This window comes from Pogona vitticeps, chromosome 2 (assembly GCF_051106095.1).
Source record: "Pogona vitticeps strain Pit_001003342236 chromosome 2, PviZW2.1, whole genome shotgun sequence".
Lineage (NCBI taxonomy): Eukaryota > Metazoa > Chordata > Lepidosauria > Squamata > Agamidae > Pogona > Pogona vitticeps.
The window spans coordinates 124,868,729-124,884,149 of NC_135784.1; the positions used below are offsets into that span (position 1 = coordinate 124,868,729).

Sequence of the window (15,421 nt, forward strand, 5' to 3'; positions counted from 1 at the left end):
CGCAGATCGAGTTACGAACCAAAAAGGCAGGGAGAAAGGGCGGGAAGTTCAAATTTCCTGCCCTTCCTCCCTGCCTTTGGAGCTTTCAAAGGGCTTCCTCTGATGTATGCCACCATGGGAGACCTCCCTGGGGGTCCCTGCCGCCGCGATTGGTGCCTCCTTCAGAGGTTTCAAAGGGCTTTCTCCGGACATCTGAGGAAGCCCTTTGAAAGCTCCAAAGGCAGGGAGAAAGGGCAGGAAATTCGAACTTTCCGCCCTTTCTCCCTGCCTTTTTGGCTTCGCCGGGAGGCTAGAGCTGGCCGAGTGCTTGGCCGCTCGCCCCCAGCCACATGGAGGCAGGGGAACACTGGCAGGCTTCAGACTGGTAAGTCCTTTTTAAAAAAACTTGTTCTGGGTGGGTTTTGGAGGGTGGGTTTGGACTAGGGGGGTATGTTTCTGTGGGTTTTTTTTCAGTCCCAGCATGGCACTTGCTCTGTTTATTTTTATTTTGGTATTTTTTTGAAATGCTGGAACGGATTAATTCCGTTCCCATGCATTTCAATGGGAAATGGTACTTCGACTTACGAACTTTTCGACGTACAAACGTCCTTCCAGAACGGATTAAGTTCGTAAATCGAGAGCCCACTGTATACAGAATCGTATGCAACTTATTCCCAATCCAAGAACCACTGGAGCCATTTACAGACCTTTTTCAAAAAGATTATCTGAGCAAACTGTTTTATAATAGAGATAAAATTTAGAACCTCTCCTCTGTCCCTAATGAAATATTTAATTAAAAATATCACATAGGAGTTTTCAAGTAAAAAACCCCTTTAAAATATTTTTATTTAAATTTAATCTAAAACAGATTTTAAAAATTCATTTTATTTATTTCAATCAGTGTGGATTTGATAAAATCATGGTTTAAATTTTAAAAAACTCAAAATCTGACAATTTAAACACAAAATTGTTTTTAATTTAGATTGTGATTTAAATCTGGGTTGTTGTTTTTTTTTGAAAAAAGCATTGATTATTATCCACCCTGACTTTAACCATTTATTTATAGCCAGTCTGATTTAAATTTATCAGAATTTCATGCCTATGCTAGCATTTTCCTGTTTGTGCAAAGGTTACAATGTACTGCAAGGGAAGGCACAAATATAAGATACACCCTGACATCACTGCGTATCCAGGTCTTCTATGCACCTTTTTGCATTTAGTGCTATCAGGACACGTGAGCATTTAGCTGAAGAGGCTTACAAAACCTGACAAGCATGTTAAAGCAGATTTCCTGACTGCAGAAAGATTTAGCTAAATGCACTTACAAACTTTCCTCAGACTTTGGCATGAAGTGAGCCAAGCAACCAGCATGCAAAGAGATGTAAGGGACTGGCCACACATGCTTCAGTCCCTTGTCAAGTACTGTATATTAAACATAATGTGTTCTTCAACGAGCTATAGATTTGTTTCCCAACCTGGGGGTCGAGATCCCAAGGGGGTTGCTAAGTGTCTTCTGGGGTAATCACAGGTTGCCTTCTATGTGTTGTTGCCCTTGTTAAACAATTTATTCCTTGACCTTTTGGAGCAAGATATTAAAATCAGTTTGTATGTGTATGTATGAGAAACAGGCTCTTTTCGGGGGGGGGGGGGGAAGGCTCTGCTTTCTGAGAAGGGATGACTGGGACTATTTTTTTAAAGCAAGCAAGAAAGAAGAAAAGAGAAGGTGAAAGGGAAAGAAAAAAATGCCAGTGGAAAGATATAAAATTGCTGCCACTTCAGCAAGAAAGGGATTGGACAGCCTAAAAGGGAATAAAAGGAAAAAAAGAAAAAAAATTGACACAACACAAACCCCCAGGAGGGCCACGCACACACAAAAACCAACCTGCCTCTTCTGCTGTTTTTTAAGGGGGATATTTCCTATGTGAAAGTTTTGCCAGCTCCCTGGGTACAACAATGCCCTTCCACACACCCCGAGCCAATCTTTGATGTCCTTCACCTTGTCTTCTCCCTACCTTTTATCTTCCCTGGCTTGTTCCCTCCCTGGTTTTGAAGTGGTAGTAGTGGGGTCAGTGGCAGGAGCAGCCTAGATATGAGGGTGGCTTTAAACTCAGCCGTGAATTTTGTAGCTGATTGCCCAGATGCAAGTACAACCACCACGTTAAATATTAAGAATTATATTCCTAACCATGTGTTTTTAATGTGTTTATCCCATGAAGTATGCCTTTTTATGCAAATATGACTGCATATTACTTGGTGATTATAAAAGGGGGTTGTGACTTGAAAAATGTTGGGAATCACTGCTCAACACATACCCTGCATTCTGCTTCCACAACAAGAGCATCTTCTAGCAATGCATCAGAATTATTCACACAGTTTAGGTTTGCAGCGATAAGCGAACATCTGCATAGGGGTTTTGCGTCTTCAACTTCTAAAAACGGATAGCATTCTTCAAATAGCTAATATCAGGAGATGGAGAATGAACTACTGTACATCAGAGGCCGTCAACCACCGGTCCGCGGCCTGGTACCAGTCCACGGCCTGAGCCGGACCAGGCCGTGGAGACAGACCTCCTGCCCCCTCGCACTCCCCTCCTCACAGCTGCTTGGAGCACGCACGCACGCACCAGTGTGAGCACTCCCCCATGTCTTCATGCATGCGCCTGCACAAAGGGGTGGGCTGGCACACAGGCACTCTTGCATATGCACAAAGGGGTGGGAAAGCGCTCATGCCAGTGGGCACGCGCGTGCACCCCCACCGCTTCATACGGGCATGAGAGAGTGCCCCATCTTCCTCAGAGACTCAGCCAGTCCGCAGTCCCAAAAAGGTTGGGGACCACTGGACTACATCATTAGTCAGACACCAAAGAACACTTACACTGGCACCTTTACAGATGCTACAACACCAAAATCTTGTTTCTTAACACAGTACAGTAGGCTCGCTGAACTAAAATGAGGATTTAGTGAGTCAACTGCTTATAAGTTCCATTGTTGTAAGTCTACTCTAACTGAGACTTACTATGCTAACTTAAGTCAGAGTAGGCCCATCTGAACCAATGGAGTTGACTAACCAGATCTACATTGATTCGATGGGTCAAATCTACTGATTTACTACCCTTGCTACCTTTATTCAGTCCTAATAAAATATTCCTCACCTTAAGACTAGAGTTTGGGTATGCCAAATCTCTGCCAGAAGACAGTATGGCAAAATATCTTCCCTGTTTGTGAAGACAAGATCAAAAGGTGTAGCAACAATGGAAAACAAGCCAGTCATGCAGGAGGATAATTCATTCATTTATGACTTAATCAAGGAGGGATCCTAGCTTAAAAACAAGGCTGGAGAAATGGAGGATGGAACTAGATCTTTTTAATCTGCAGCATTTTAATTGTAAATTTTAACTTTTCAGGCCAGATTCCAAACCTCTGAGTGAGTCAGTGCAGCAAGCTTTCAATGTCATTGATGTCAAAAGAGGTCCTCGGATGATGCTGGCCACAGAGACTAGCAAAACGTTAGAAAGAAAAATCTCCAGAACACAGCCAAACAGCCCAAAAACCTACAACAACCAGAGGTTCACCCAACCTTTATTTTTATCCAACACAAATAGTCCCTTGTGAAGCAATTTAAATGTGGAATGGAGACTACCTTGGCTGCGCTGTAAAATGACCTTTGCCAGGAGAAAGAGAGAATGCTTTCTTGCTGATTTTCCTGGTCTTCTCAGGGGTTTTCAATACCACACTAATGTTATCTTGCTGAAGGGGGCTGTTTGAATTACAAATTGGAAGCATTATTTTATTGAGGATATGAGTTTATTTGGAAGACTAAATTCATAAAGTGGCACTAAAGGACAATGTTCTGCCCAATGGAGACCTGCTTTGGTCTCCCACAACGCTTGCTGTCTTGTTCTTTTTTCTTTTAATATGCAGTGAAATCACTGGGAGAATATATCGACAGGGTTGAAATATCAGCATGATGCCCAGTTACCTTTATTCCTCCTTTTGAACGATTGCAGGTGTAGCAATAACTATTCTGATCCAGTGTCAGAACTGTGTAATGAAATGAAGAGGCAAAAAATGAAACTCAAACCAGTCAAGACGATGATTTTGTTAGCAGCTAGTTTCTCTGACAAATTAAATGAGGTGTACACAGCTCTCAATGAAGATGTACTCTTTGGAAGGAACAGGTCTCTAATCTGTTGATACCAATGGATCCAGCATTATCATCTGAGGCCAAATGACCTCAGGGGCTTGTAAAGCCTTGTATTACCTTTAGCTGACACATCACCAATCACCCAACCTCAACAGACATTTGAGCTTCAGTTATCAAACAATAATTGGTAATCTCCTCTCCAGGTTCCTGCAGTGTGTTATACCTCAGGCTACTTCTGAAGATGAACCATAACACTCAGCACAAAACAAAGCACTGGGCTGCAAACTGGTTTGGCTATTTTAAACACAGCACTCCACTGCTGCACTGGCTGTACTGGTTACTAGTCACTTCCTAGCCCTGATAATCTTACAAGTCTACCTGAAGGTACATCATCTTTATGTTACTGACCTATGTCCAGATCTGTACAGTATCCTCATTTACCCACATTAACAAGCCATCTGGAAGCCACACTTTCAGCAGCAGGGTAGATTAAAATCAATGATTTTTAAAAAATCTAATTGATTGAAATTAGAACTGGAATTTTTTAAAAAGATTTTTTTATTGTCAAAAATCCAATTTAAAAAAAATGTAAATTGTAGTTTAAATCATGACTTAAATCAAATCTAACCTGTTCAGCAGGCATTTAATCTTTTGTCTGCAGCTTCTCCAGTCAATTCTATTACTGGTTTTAAAATATGTTAGTTTTGTATCAAGATCAACTTTGCCACTGACTTATTATTTTGCCGAATGCTTTTTTTTGTTGTTGTAAGCTGCCCTGGCAGAATTTACCAACTCCGTGGCATATAAATGTAATAAACTGAACAAATTTTAAATCATATATACCCACCGACTCACTCTGGAAAATGTTCTACTTCATCTAAGCCAATCTGTAGTTACATATATTCCATATTATGGCTTGTGCTTCAGCATTTGCTTTTTCTAAATTAAGTATTTATCATGATAGCAAGTCTGTTGTAGTGGAAAGAGGGCTTAAAAAACAATGTTTAACTACTTATTTAGCCGTGGAAACCTTATGGGGAGTGGTAATGGTAAAACCACAATTTAAATATCTTACATACATTAAAAACATTATTAGGGTTGCCATAAATCTGATTTAATGTGATAGCACATAACACATATATAACTAATGGATCAAATCCTGTTGCTTAGCAAAGTAAATTCTAGAGTAAACCCTCTGGATCAGTAGGGTTTTGGTGAATCAACGCCTCTATAAATCCTGTTGATTTTAAATTAGTCTACTCTAGCTGCAACTTGTTTTAGTATAGGAAGCAAGAACTAGAGTAGGCCTATTTGAATCAACAAAGGGGTTGATTCAACAAATGCCCACTGATTCAATGGGCCTACTCTAGTGTAACTTACTTCACTAAGGAACAGGATTTCAGCCAATGATTTATGAGACTACAATGGGCAAAGTGCAATTTTAAATTTTGTTTTGAAATAATCTCAACAAACCTAATTAATCCAGCCATATATGGCCAAAACCTAAAGTATTCTCTTGAAAACAAATACATTCTAAAATAATTATACTGTTTTAAGTAGTGTTCTTCTGAATCCACAGGAAGGCTTTCCAAATTGAGGCCTAAAATAAGCAATTCCTGTAGACTAAATACAGATTAAGCAAACAGAAATATGAACTGTTTTGGTGTCAAACTGATCAGTTATCTTCTTGTACTGATAAGGTACATATTAACAGACAATAGGGTGATTTGTGGGCTAAACAGCTGCACTTTATACAGTAACTAACAGACGTATATGCTTCAGTGGAAGTTGAGTCATGTGTGATACTCTGTCTTTACAGGCTACGTGCAGAGGTCCCTATGGGAATCCACTCTGAGACAGTGATACAGAGGAGTTTTTAGAGAGAAAACTACAAATAAATCACTCTCATCCTAAATCTTAGTAAATTAAATTGCATAAAAACAGGTCCACCCCCATGCTAAGCCCGACCAGTATAAAAGACCACTGAAAAACATTTGACTGGTAGGTATAATAACGTTAAGTCCAATTAAAAAAAACTAACTTGCCCCACAGGATCAAATACAATTGCTGTTTCATGCCACTGTCAGACTGCAACAACATGAGAATACTTTGCGGTGTTCTCTAAGAAGGTTACAATTTTTTATTCTACCTCAGAAGACATTTGTGTTAAAAGTGATAACAAGAATTGAATAACTTGCAGACACAGACCTCATTAGCAAGCTGTAAACTTGAAAAACTACATTTATATTAAAAAATGAAGCAATTTTTCTGACTATGTACCAGCAACAGACCTGATGTATGAAGACAGTGCAAAGAATATAAAAACTGACTAAATTAATAAATGAAATTGTTCCCATACATAATCTATTCACTTGAGCCACAAAGTCATGCAAGATCACAAACATCTCAATGAAAAGGTAAACTGCAGCTCCCACTGCCTGTATGTTGGAGGTCAACAAAAATAAAAAAACCAATCATTTTCAGGTTCACAGAATTTAAAGCTCTTCATGTTGTCATACCTATCTTTTTCTTCATCCTAAAATGAATAAGAGAAGTGAGTGCACCTTGAAAAAAGAATAGACAGATAAAACATAGATGAACAGAAGTGGAAATACCTGGTGTTGCAAAATTTCAAGCTCACATGTGGTGAAAACTAACTGGTTTGCTCATAAAACAGGTATGGGAAAAGCCCAAACACCTTGCTTATTTTATCTCAATATAAAAAAATATGAAATACACAATTGTTGGGATGGGGTCAAAAAGAAAAAAATGACATATCAAAATAGCACTGTCCTCCAGGAGACAGATGGACAGCCCAAGGCCATACTTCATATTGTTGCCTGTACCCCAGGGGATCCTGCTTCACTTGCCTCACAGACCAGCTGATCAGCTTTCAGCTGGATGATGAGAAAAGGTATCTGTTCTGATATCATTAGCAGTGGCAGAAACAAGATATGCTAGGACTGGGGAAAGGACTTTTCCCTTGCTCCCACTCCATCATCATGATGCAGCCAAGCTTACTGTTTCTGCGCTGCTCACACACAAAAGTAAACAATGTAGATTCAGACTTGGGGTGGGGTGAGTGAACTTTAACACCCTGTTTATTTATTTATTTATTCTATTTATATCCTGCCTATCTGGTCTTTGCAACCACGCTAGGCTTCACCCTGCTTCACAGCACCTTCTGCTTTCCAAATGCAAGGGTTAAGTGGAGGGAAGCACTATATGAAAGCACATGCCTGGCTTCTGACCCACTATCAAGAACCGCACAGAATCTCCCAGGGCTAAAAATGTTGCCTGTTCCAGTTACGGGTCTTTATATTCTTCCTCTTTTTAAAAAGTATTAAAAAAAAACCTCAGGTGATTGAAAATTATATGTTTACAAAACTGAAAAAACTGGAGTACTGTACAGTAAAATCAACACCAAGTTCTCAAATTTGTTCCATCTGAAGGCTCCAATGATGCAGGTAGACTTTATAACCTTATTTTCTACTGAAAAAGCACTACAGATGATTTATTGTTTTGAAGACTCAAAGACTAAGTTGAATGTGCCTCTACAGCAGAAGGAATATCAATAGTAATTATCGTCTCCTAAGGAGCCTATTATAAGAAAGCTATACACAAAGCGCTAAGTGCTACTGCTTGACAACTCCATACTAAATATAAATTGCAGTATTAAGTCATCAACATGATAACAGGTGTATTTTAACCAAATTTTTCTACATCTGACCTCTGTAACTTACCAATATTATGCTCAACTACTAGGGTGGATTTGATTTTTAAATCAATTTTTTTAAAACTGAATTTTGTGGGGATGATTTAAAGAAAACCATCCATTTTTATTTAATCTGTGATTAAAATAAACTTGATTTTTAAAAAATTACTGGTTTTTATCTACCCTGTCAACTACCAAGTTCATCTAACAGATCCTGCTTTCTATTCGCGAAGGCTTTCACGGCCGGGATCTAATGGTTGTTGTGGGTTTTTCGGGCTCTTTGGCCATGTTCTGAAGGTTGTTCTTCCTAACCTTTCACCAGTCTCTGTGGCCGGCATCTTCAGAGGACAGCACTCTATGCTTCAGAGAGTGCAGAGTGCTGTCCTCTGAAGATGTCGGCCACAGAGACTGGCAAAACATTAGGAAGAACAACCTTCAGAACATGGCCAAAGAGCCCGAAAAACCCACAACAACCATCAGATCCTACTTTACCACCCCTTGTGTACTGGATACAGGGTGGATTTGATTTAAATAAAGATTTAAATTACTAGCCAGTCAAGATTTGATTTTTAAATATAAAGACTCAGTCTTGCTGCTAGTTATAATCTTTAATATTTGCAACTAGATGAAGATTTCATATGTAGAATAATAACCTGTCAGATCAGTAAAACAGCTATATAAAACAGATTTTAGTTTAATGGGTGAATTACCCATATTTGGAGAGCTACTTAAATTGTTTTTAACTAAAATAATAACATATATCATACATATTTTTGTATTTGCTTGAAATAAATGTGTTCATTTTTGTACATAGATTTGCAGAACAATGGGATTAAGGTCTTTTTCTGAACTTTGTTCATTTTATAGCATATATTAAAGTACATGTTATCTCAGCTTGGATAACTTGAATTAACTGAATTTGTTTGCCAAAAATATAAATATTGCATGAATATAACTAAGTTCTATTTCATGCTGAATAACCTTTGAAATATAATGTATCTTAAATAGAAAACTATCTTTAGATAAGAACTTTCCTCCAAAAGCATTTCATAAAAATAAATTTGATATAAATAAATAAATCCGATATTTGAGATTTTTTTTTTAAATCAGCAATTTTAATCCACCCTAATTGGAAACTACAATAACTTGATCTGTATCACTATCATTCCCAGCGCTAAGCTAACATAACCAGAATCTCAATAAATATGCAAGAAATCAGTGCTAAATAATTAACATTCCAATGACTGAACTGTGGTGGAAGTAATACAGGAGTTTAGAAGTATGGTAAGTTCAATGTTGTTTCCTCCATGAAAGCACAACACAGCTAAATATACTGTCATATTATGAATGTAACAAATGCACTGTTTTATATGTACCTGAAAAATACAATATATGCAGTAAAATGTAAATAAGTACACAAAGTGAAATATACATAACATATCCCCTTACATATTCTTTTGTAAGAAAAGGCTGTTCAAGGAGCACAATTATTACAATGTGTTCTATCTTTGATTGGCTCAAGTCCTACAGAGAAAACAGAGTTTGGAGAAATTTCTCCAACTACAACACCATAATTCCCCAATTAACCTGGGCACTAGCTAGGCTGGCTGGGAAATTCTGGTATCTGTAGACCCCTAAAAATGTATTTCCATCTTCTGAGATGAAGTAGCCATCTTGTGGGCAACACCACTATGAAAATGGAAAATTCAACATACAAGACAAATTCCAACTCTTAAGAGCATCTCTACTGTGATCCCTACATGTTCATCATGATTATTCATATGTTCTAAAAAGTCTACATAACTATTTTAAATGTGTCACTATCACAAACAATGATGATCAGTCTAAGGACCACATACCAGACTGAAATGTGTCACAGGAGTAGGCTCTTTCCTGCTATATCCATATTACATAATCTGGGGTTAACAGCTTCTCTTTCAGCAACTCATTAAGTGACCTGCTACCAGTATTACAATAATGAATTGCTTCAACTGTCCTATCAATACTCACACATCCCTCCTGCTGCTATAACTTCTGTAATGGAAGAGAGGAAAATAGGAAGCATTACACGGAATCTAAGTAGTTCCATTACAGGGATAGCTGTTTTTAAAGTACATCAGAACCCAACCTCTTTCAAAGCTAGAACCATGGCAGCTGATAACATCACACATTAAGTGTTATGACACCAGCTGCTCTTCTCTTGTTCCAGCCTTCCTAAAGCAGCAGCAAATGCTTCTTCAAAACAAAACCCTTTATTAAAAACCAAGAGAAAGAAAGAAGTCAAGGATCATCATGTAAGATAGGTAACTCAGGACAGGAAGAGAGCAGTAAACTGCAGATTAATTTGGTGTGAGGCGATTACTATAAGCACTGAAATTTAGTCACATAAGTTGCACTGCATATGTGGTCTGATTTAACTTTTAAATTACAGTGGTGCCTCGCATAGCGACGTTAATCGGTGCAGCAAAAATCGCTGCAAAGCGATTTCGTCGCTATGCGATTTTAAAAAGCCCATAGGAATGCATTGAAACCCCTTCAATGCGTTCCTATGAGCTTAAAACTGACCTTTAAGCGAAGATCCTCCATACGGTGGCCATTTTCGCTGCCCGGTAAGCGAGGAATCCGTCCCTAAACACAGTGGGTGGCCATTTTTTTACCTGGCGGCCGTTTTGGAACCACCGATCAGCTGGGGGAAAAATCATCACTTTGCGATAATCGGTAAGTGAAACAGGGTACCGATCATTGCAAAGTGATTTTTCCCCATTTAAAACATCGCAATGCGATCGCAAAAAGTTCGTTGGTATGTGATTTCCTCGTTAAACGGGGCGCCTGTTAAGCGAGGCACCACTGTAATATATCACACAGGATTTTTAGGTCTAATTAATTTGGCACTAACTACTCATATCACTTCCAAGATGATATACTTTTCTAAGTAGCCTATAACATTTATGCCAACAATACATAATGATAACAACACTCAGGAAAAATATTAACTATCTAAAGTGCAACAGCACAATACTCCATAAAAACCCTACCGCATTTGATATCTACTTTTGTCATAACAAACTGTTACCGCTATGCACATTAGAAAATACATTTATCATGCCGTTTTATTATCTATTTAGCTTCCACTTATTCCTCTGTCAGAAACGGACCTTCTATCCTAACTAAATACGACAGTACAATCTGACAAATTCAGTAACTGTTCTAGCAAGTAAGAAATCACACTCGCGGCAAGATTATAAATCTCTTATAATGCTGCCCTTTAATTAGGAAAAGCGATGTGCTTCCAATTTAGATCCTATGCTCTTACTACAACTCCTAAAGACGAATTAAGCTTTAAAACCCCATGCTTTCATTTAGCTCCCCCGAACTATATGGAACTGCTTGAGCACTGCTAAGTGGTTTTTATGACTGCAGGGGTAAAAGATAGGCAGAGAGAACGGTTATGTGTCAGGGAAATCCTAGGAGGAATAAAACAGGCTTTAAGGAAGACACACTACAAGTGACTTGGACTTTAAAATGGACACTTGAGGCGACAACTCCTGGCAAAGGGCCGAAGCTGGCCGCAAGCAAAAGATCCACTGCCCTGTTGTTTTTTCAAACGCAGTTACCAACTGCGGCCTCGCTAGGCGGGACGTCCGGGACCGCCTTTTTGCCGCGCATCCTTCGGCCCTTCTTACCAGGCTTTACAAAATAAGAGAAATGCCGGAAGCCCCAACATGTACCCGTTCGAGCCAAGAAGCCGGGCGGCAGCAAGGCCTCCACTTGCGGGGAGTCCCTGGGAGCCCAGGCACGGTCGGCACCTGGTCCTCAGATACAAGACGGGGGAGGCGCTAGGGCAGGACCAGCGGCCGGGTCAGGCCTAGAGGAGCCGCCACCTTTGGTTGGCAGGCAGGCCGAGGCGCGGCGCGAAGAGGAGGAGCCCCTCATGCGCGCTCCTTCGAGGGAGGGAGGAAGCAGCCAGCGAGCCCATCAACCCCACTCTCAAAGCAGGGGGGTGCCCGGCCGCCCTCCGTCGCGGAGCCGCGGCCGCCACAGCCACTGCTTCCCCCTCCTGCTCGATGACAAAATGGCGGCGGCAGGAAGTACCCTCAGCCCCCGCCCCGCCCAGGCTCGCTCACTGCGCCACCCGCGCACCGGGCCCGGACGCCGTTACGCAGAAGCTCTCCGCTATCTGAAACCACAGAGACGCAACCACCCCCGCCAGGCAGCAGTCCGCACGCAGGAGGAAGGCACAGAGCCACGGGGTCATCCCGGTGCGCACGGAGAGCACAGGCATGCTCCCGACAATCACGAACCCTCCAGGGGAAAAAAAAAGCGAAGGCGCTCTTACGCAAACGTCGTAGCCACTCTAAGCCTTCTACTACTCCACCAGCGCAATTCGCGTAACCGTGCAAAATAAAGTCCTATCCTACGCAACAACCCGGCGCAGAAGTTAACCGACAACTGCGAAATGTGCGCCAACAGAGAAGGAGAAAGATGCTCCCTTCACCAGCACGGGTCACTACAGAAATTTCCGTCAGCAGGCAAGGTGGATTGAAAAGGTTCACCTAAGACCTTTGCGCAATAGGCCTCTGCGCAAAGTACGTATTCCGCCCGACGCAACGGTCACATTACGCAATGCGGGTTACGCCGGCAAGAGAACGCAACTGATCAAGGAGAATACCAACCCCCGCAGCTGCGCCCGGCCCGGCCCAGCTCTTACCTGACGCCTAACGAAGGGCCAGAACAGGCCGCGTTGCCACCGGCCTCCCACCAAGAGTAATCTTACAAAGCCCTGGGCGAAGGAGACGCGTCGCACTCCTCAGGGAGGGTCGAAGGCTACAGCGAGCCGATCAGGGCAGACAGAGCGACGGGCAGCGGGACCAGCAACGGCGGCGCTACACTGACCTCATCGCGCAACGCCTCGCGTCACCGCGCAACAAGCCACGCCCCTCAGGGTGAACGCAAGGTTCCGTTCCCTCAGAGCCACGCCCCTTTGGGTGGAAAGCCCTTGGACGGGAAGCGAGAAGGTAATTCTTTCAATGCCCTCGAAGAAAGGGCGTACTGGAACGCAATACTCAGGGTGGGCGCAGGCGCAGAATCGTTGCGGGGGGGGTCGAGTGGTGCCCGGCGCAACTGATTGGTCCCTCCGAGAGGCGCTGCGGGCGAAAGTTTTTCCTCAACGCGGCTGAGGTATAACTTCACCTCCCTCGGCCGAGCTGGCTCCCCAGGCGAGGTCTACCTCCCTTCGCTGGTCAAAGTGTATTGTCTCCCCAGACCCGAACTGGCCGCTACCCGCCTGCGTGGGAAGGAAGGACGCGGCCGAGTCTCCGAACGTGTGGCTGCTCCTCTCGTCAGCCCGTCGACTGAGGGCTGGGCGGGTGTTTCGCGGCACCTGCTGCGCCAACCGCTTTCAGGCCCGAAGGAAAGAAGGCCTCTCTCTGCCGTGGGTAACCGGTGCTCTCGCCTTCCCCGCCCAGGCAAGGCCTTTGGAGCTCCGGGGAGGAAGAAGCGGCGGCCGGGAGGGCCGTAGTTCGCCGGCCGAGCGGAACCAGCAACTTTTGTGGTGATTTTGTGGCCATTTAGCAGTAAGAGCAAGAAGCTACAATGATACCTCCAAGGCCTAACTTAATTAAAAGCACCAGTAACTATGGGTGGGAAATATGATGGCCTACAATTTGTGCCCTACATAAGTGGTTCTTAACCTTTTTGAAAGAAACGCCCCCTTGAGCCATTGAAGAAGTTATCATCGCCCCCCTCCCCACGGTGATGATATCTTATGTATGTATGTATTTATTTATTTATTTATTTATTTATTTAAGACACTTAAATCCAATGACCGCTGAAAACAAAATTCAATTCCAAGAAAATGAAATACTCCCAAAAAGTAACATTTAATTATTTAGTTGCAAGCGAATTTTAAGACGCAAAAAGAAATATAAAAAGGGCATAAAAACAAACCGCAATGCAGGAACTAAAAATTTCAAGACAAAAACTCTGAAACTAAATTAAGATTGGAGGAAAATATATATTCATGCACACTGTAAAAAGGCTGCAGCCATCTTCACAGGTTTAGCTTGCTCCAACGCCCCCCTACCGCCCCCTTCTGCTCCAGCGCCCCCACACTGCCCCTTTTCGTTCTACTGCCCCCCTGAAAAATGAAATCGCCCCCTGGGGGGCATTATCGCCCACGTTAAGAACCACTGCCCTACATAAAGGGAGGTTTTAGCATCTCTTTCCAAATAACTACAGTAGCCATGTTTAATGCAAAAGTAGCCAAAACTTACACCAGTTAGTTGCTTCTGCATTCTAAAGTTAATAGCATCCCGTTTCCATATGTTTAGCTCCAAATACCATGGAGGGAACGAGAGAAATACATGTCCACATAAATGGAACAAAAATAAGTATTCATTGGCTGCACAACTGATTGGGGGGAAAGGCTCACAGTGCTTACCCTTTTAGAGGGCTCACTCCAAAGCAAAGTTAATTTGGGCTGAGCCCTAGAACCCATTTTGAGTGTGCAGGCTCAGCCATGAAAGGTGTATAGCTTTCCTGGCTTCTTAAAAGCTAGAAATGAGGCCAAAGACACACAGGGTAAGACACGAGGACATGACTTGTAAGCAGGTTAGGCCCTAGTAATTTTCCAGAAAAGAGTTTTATTTTCTAAAATAGACATGCAATCATTTTCTTTACAACATAGGTGATGCATTTATCATATATTTAATATGTCATTTCAATTGCAGATACATGATCTCATCCGAATGCATTTTAATGTCTTTATAGAAAGCATTACACCCTTCCTTTATTAACATAGAATGGACCTTTCAACTTCCTGCTAGCCTCTTTACTTACATGCTTTTTTCTAGGAGCACTCCTGTATTGGAAGAAGGTTTTACTTAGCCAGTGCTATAAAAAAAAAAGGAATTCGGTTTTGTATTGTGATTATCTGGTGTCAGCAGAATACCTACAGAAACACAAAACTTCTAGAGAAGACCAGAAATTGTAGTTTTTGGCACATGTCTTATAATTTTAAAAAATGTCATTGCCTCATTAGCAATCTTAAAGAATTTGCAGGTCATTCTATAACTGGTTCTGGGTGCAGGGAACATTTTACTTATATTCACATAGGTCAATATTGTATAGATCTTCTCTTATAGAGGCCAGTATAGAATTTTACTATTTCTTTTTAAATTTCCTTTTGCGTATAGATTTCCTTTCCTTGCTTATCCAATGTTTCCGTAATTCTCGTTTTCTTTCTCTTTTTATTCTATATGCTAACCATCTTCCCGGCTTATTTGCATTCTCAAAAAAGTTCTGTCTCGCAAATTTTATTTTTTTCTCCATCTCTTCTTGTTCTAACAAGTTAATTTTATGCTGTAAAATATTTATCTTATTCAATAAACTCTTGTTAGTTGGAGACTTTTTAAGTTCCGTTTCCTCCTTTTTTAAGGGCATGGCCAAAGTGTGATATTGTTTGTTCCTCTCCTTTTTTCTTTGTATATTATGTTCTATTGCCCATCCACGAAAAAAAGCTTTCGCAGCCACCCATATCACTGTCATCTCAGTACCCTGGGGTTTATTTATTTCGAAGAAAAAATG

At 41.5% G+C, this 15,421-nt stretch overlaps 1 protein-coding gene across 4 annotated transcripts in view; it reads right to left on the reverse strand.

Moving 5' to 3' along the window:
• BRD4 (bromodomain containing 4) overlaps positions 1-12,740 on the reverse strand; it is a 125,572-nt gene extending 112,832 nt beyond the window's left edge. For 2 of the 4 annotated variants that reach the window (XM_020796303.3, XM_072990363.2), the window contains exon 1: positions 12,546-12,740. The gene's annotated coding sequence lies outside the window, so the exon portion shown is untranslated. The other 2 variants (XM_072990364.2, XM_078385891.1) reach the window with 2 other exon arrangements.
• Between the last annotated feature and the right edge of the window lie 2,681 nt (positions 12,741-15,421).